The 4,724-nt window shown below is 42.7% G+C and overlaps 1 pseudogene; it reads right to left on the bottom strand.

Moving 5' to 3' along the window:
• Positions 1-279: 279 nt before the first annotated feature.
• Positions 280-654, bottom strand: LOC123521005 (annotated as a pseudogene).
• Positions 655-4,724: the final 4,070 nt, after the last annotated feature.

The following is a 4,724-nucleotide window of genomic DNA, read 5'->3' as shown; positions in this document are numbered from 1 at the left end:
TTCTCTACTTAGTTGGGGGTCCCAGGGGCATCTTTACTTGGATAGATAGTTCTCAGTAGCATTACATTGTGTAGCTTAGAAATGGCATTTTAAAATCCCCACATGCCACAATAGAGGAGAATTTCAAGGGTTTTCCCCTGTAGTGTTCACAATATGGCCCTACAGAAACCAGTGAAATTTTCATGCATCTGTAATTCTAGGTAAGTATGTGATATGTGTTGTCCTCACTTAAACAAGTTTTTTAAGGCAGTTTTATAACCTTTATTAGATAATCAACCACTAGTTTTCATCCACATTGATGGTCTGTAGGTTTTTGAAACTGGTGACAGGCATGTAGGAAGCCAACGTATAGAGCTTGGTTGGGGAAACTTGACCCTCATTGCATTTCCTGGACAACCATACCCAGAAACGATATGGAATGCTCCTGATTCCTTTGGCCCAGGCAGCTTTGTGGAGCCTGGAGTCCATTCGTACATCTGGTGTTCCCATCTCCTTCAAGGCAAACTCCCGAATCTCCTTGAGTGCTCAAAGGGCATGCTTCTTGAAGTCCACGCTAGGGATGCATTTGTGAATACTGATGGTGTATTCTCTGGTCATGACTTTGTTGGTGGCCGAACGACCCTTCTGCTCACCGCCCTTCTTTGTGGGAGCCATAGTGCCAGAACCAGGCTGGAAAAGACAGCTAATGTTTTTAAGTAAAGTTTGTTAGCACTCCTCCACGAATGCCAACTATGTACCGTTCTGTTACTTGAGCGCACATCATCTCTGACTATCTGATTCTAGTATGGTGTCACCCAATGTCCTGCCACCCCAGGTCCTTGAACAGCAAAGAAAAGGGTAGCAATGTCTAATCTCATTGAAGCGATTTTTCTTAGGGAATTGTGGGTGTCTCTCATTGATCTCATTCTACGTAGTCACCTCTTCCACATTTCCTGTCCACCCACTGCTTGATTCAATAATGACCCCTTTAGATGCTTTAGGGGAACACGTCAGCAGAGAGATGGTTCATCATGTGTAAAAGCACGTCATTTGGTGTGTGTGAATGCCTCTCAGTGTTCTTTAGCATTGTGTGGGCTCAAACTCTACCATTCACATATAGAGGATTGTCAGCAGGTCCAGAGGTCACTGGAAGATATGAACCAATTGAGTCCGTGTTTGTCAGTTCCCAGGATGAAGGGTGAGGCTGGTGATGTTCATCTTGGTGATTTGTCTGGTCCAGAGAAATGACGTCCCAGCAACCAACTCCACCCTCAGAAAATAATATCTTGAGTCTAGGCAGCCTTTGAAGCAATGTCCTAACATTTGAGATGCTTGAAGGGGAAGCCCTTTTCAAAGTGGAGATCTTCAAAGCAGATACAACTCATATTGTCTAATTGGTTTATTGATATTGGAATTTTTTATTCTCCCATCAAGGTCCCAAGGAAATTAAAAATCCATGTATTTCTAGGTGAGTCAGGGAAAGAGAAAGTTGATTACAGGGACTGTCAGTCCTGGTGCTGTGGATATTGGGCTTAGAATGCTCAGGCATCCCAGTTAGGCTACCCCTTTAAGTGTCAGAGAAGAACATGCAAATGACATGCAAGTTGGAATTTCCATTTGTTTTGAGCAACTGGGTTTGTCTCTTTACTTGAAGGTGCATTACTTTGATCTTAAATTCGGTCACTGTTGCCACTTATTTCTTTATTAGTAAATGAGAATGTTCTCTTTGCTGCTTCAGTGAGTTTTCCCACATTTAACACTCAGACATGGCCAGTCAGAAAGAGACCGACTAACAGGGACCTTTCAGAGGCTGAGGGAGGAGGAGTTGGGCCGAGGCCAGAGTGGGCTAGGCGAGGATGCTTGAGCATGACGGAGGGACACATTCTGTTCTGCATTCCCACCTCCATGTCCAAGGTCATTATCTTTCTACTCCAACAAAGCATAAAGTCTTGTTTCCTTTTGTTTCATACTCTTTTGTCCATCTGCATACCTCATTACTATTATAGCCTCAATATAGTCAACTTATCTTTGTTGAGGAACATCATTAATTACTGAAATATCTTTAATTTTGTCTCACTAGCAGCTCCCTGGGAGAAAGGCTGGGTTTTCTACTCCTGTAAACAGTTACAGTCTGGGAAACCCACAGGGGTCGCTGGGAGTCAGCCTTGACTCCATGATAATGGTTTCTGCCTAGAACTACTGACCATGTGGATTGTGGCCCAAAGCATAAACACTACATCCTTGGGCATGTGGTGAACCGTAACTAAAGGGGTTGTTCCTCTTGGACTTGGGATAGTGTGTTCCACCTAGATTTTGACATGAACCACTTGTTTGAGGGCATATTTAATATTTACTATGTGCCCAGCAGGGAAGAGGAAAGGTTCTACAGAATAAACATCTGCTTGAGGGAGGTCTGCACAGCGATTTTGGCATTTTATGCATCTCTGCTTCAGTGAATCCTTTCTGAAGTGAGCGATCTGAATGTGTGTGGCCACCAACTGGGGGAGATAGGGGGAACAGGGGAGCAAATCCAACTGTATCATCATCCAAATGCAAGTACCTTTAACGCCAGCAGTTTTTTGTTGTTTGTTTATTTGCTTGGTTTTTAAAATAATTTTATTGGAGGCCCTTACAGCTCTTATAACATTCCACGCATCAATTGCATCAAGAATATTTGTAGATATGTTGCCATCCTCATTTTCTAAACATTTACTTTCTTTTTGAGCCCTTGGTATCAGCACCTCTTTTTTAAAAAAGTTTTTAATAGCTTTGGCAGACCTAGTCTTCAACACGAGGAGCCCTGAAATCCTAGGCCTCTTTCGCAGTCTTGTTCAATGAAAGCCTTTCCCCACCTCCAAGTCCAAGTCGTCATCTTTCTACTCCAACGAAGCATAAAATCTTGTTTCCTCCCCCGCCCCCTCCTGGGGTGCTGTTAGCAGATTGCAAGGTGATCAACCATTCTGGCTTTTATGGGAATGAGAAGTTTCCTAGGAGGCAGAGTTCTTAGTGCTAAAACCAGGATCATCTTGGTCAATCTAGGTTAGTTGATTGCTCTAGAAGACAGTCTTTAACTGTGGGCTCCTTCAGGAATTTTCACCGATACAGATAGCTCCCTGGCATAAGGTATGACCCTCTCAGATAAGGAAATGTATAGTCCCTGTCATTTGAGCCAAACTTTGGACCTCCCTGGTGGGCTAGTAGCTCCAGAGGCTCTCTCTCTGTCAGGTGAGCTTATCTTGTCCCTGGGCCTCCATCACAGGTCATCCTCATCCCACTTTCTCTTCTTTCCCCAAGGGTCCTTGATAAGAACTATTCTACCTGTTAAACACCATCGCAGAGCCAGTTCTAAGGAAGCCAAATTTCTGTTTCCTAAGAAGACATGATCTAAGCATTATGAAATTACAAAGAGACACATAAGTTTATTAGTATTTGCAGTTTCACAAGTAACCTCAGATGTTGGGTTTTTTATTTTTGGGGTTTGTTGCTTTTCCTTGGAATGATGTGAATGAAACATCACTGATTCTCCTGAGTTAATCAGAAACGATGATTAGCAATAACATACAGTGATACCTTGATGGTTTGAACAGCTCCGAGTTCAAACTTTCCGCTACTAAAACAGCAAAGGTTGAAAAGAAACTACAAGTCAGTCTTGAAATACAGAACACTTTGGGGTGGCAAATCAAAAACTCACTGCCCTTGAGTTGATTCCGATTTGCAGTGGCCTGATAGGATAGGGCAGAAATGGCCTGTGGTTTCCGAGACTGTAATTCTTTAAGGGGTAGAATGTCTCACCTTTCTCCTAGGGAGCTGTTTGAAATAAGTTCACCTTGTGTCTTCTGTAGTGATTGGAAGTGGCTGGTGGGGTGCAGAGAGTGTGCAACGTGGAAGTGTCTTGCCTTCAAGAATGGCGTTTTTTTGGTTTGGCTCTTCTGGTTGCTCAGGTTGCTGTCATGACCTCAGGTGTGTAAAATGGATAATAATAAACTTCATCTCATCGTCTTTCAACTGCACCCTCCACTATTTAATCTTTCCTTCTGGTTAGTCATAATTCAAATTCCCCAAGACTCTGACCTATGACATGGCTTGGTATGAAAAGATAAATTATACTAATGTCCAGGCCTTAGATTTGTGGTATGTTCATAGTTTGTCCAGTGAGCTATAAACAGGACCCGTTTAAAGACCTGTATGAATATGGGATACAAACTTAGAGTCCCTTGAGCGTGGATGTAGGTGGTGTCTTAGTTTTCTTGTGCCGCCATAACAAAAACTACATAATGTGCGACTTTAAAGAAAACAGGTTTATTATCTTGGCTGAAAGCAGAGAATACCAGAAAGAAGTTAACTTAGGCTTAATTGGTCATGCAAAGATGTTTGACTGTAGGAATCATAACAAACTTTAGATCACATTGAGCAGGATGGGAATCCCAGGACACCTCATTGTGCTATGCAGAACCTTTCATTGGACCCAAAGACAGTCATTCAAACAGAACAAGGGAGTATTGCCTGGTTTAAAATCAGGAAAGGTATGTTTGAAGTTTGTATCCTTTCAAACATACATATTCCATCTATGCTTAGCAAATCATCTGAGAAGCTGGACTGTAGAAAGAATACAGCAACCTCGGGCTTGGAGGAAGACTGATCAACACGATGCAATACACAGATGACACAACTTTCCTTGCTGAAAATGCAGAGGACTTGAAGCCTTGGCTGATGAAGATTAAGGAGTACAGTCTCCAGTAGGAACC

The sequence above is a fragment of the Echinops telfairi genome, unplaced genomic scaffold (assembly GCF_000313985.2).
Source record: "Echinops telfairi isolate 266 unplaced genomic scaffold, ASM31398v2 ScPeMD7_7468;HRSCAF=8506_0, whole genome shotgun sequence".
In the NCBI taxonomy this organism is placed as follows: Eukaryota; Metazoa; Chordata; class Mammalia; order Afrosoricida; family Tenrecidae; genus Echinops; species Echinops telfairi.
The sequence above is the reverse complement of the archived record's forward strand: the minus strand, read 5'-3'. Positions and strand labels throughout refer to the sequence as shown.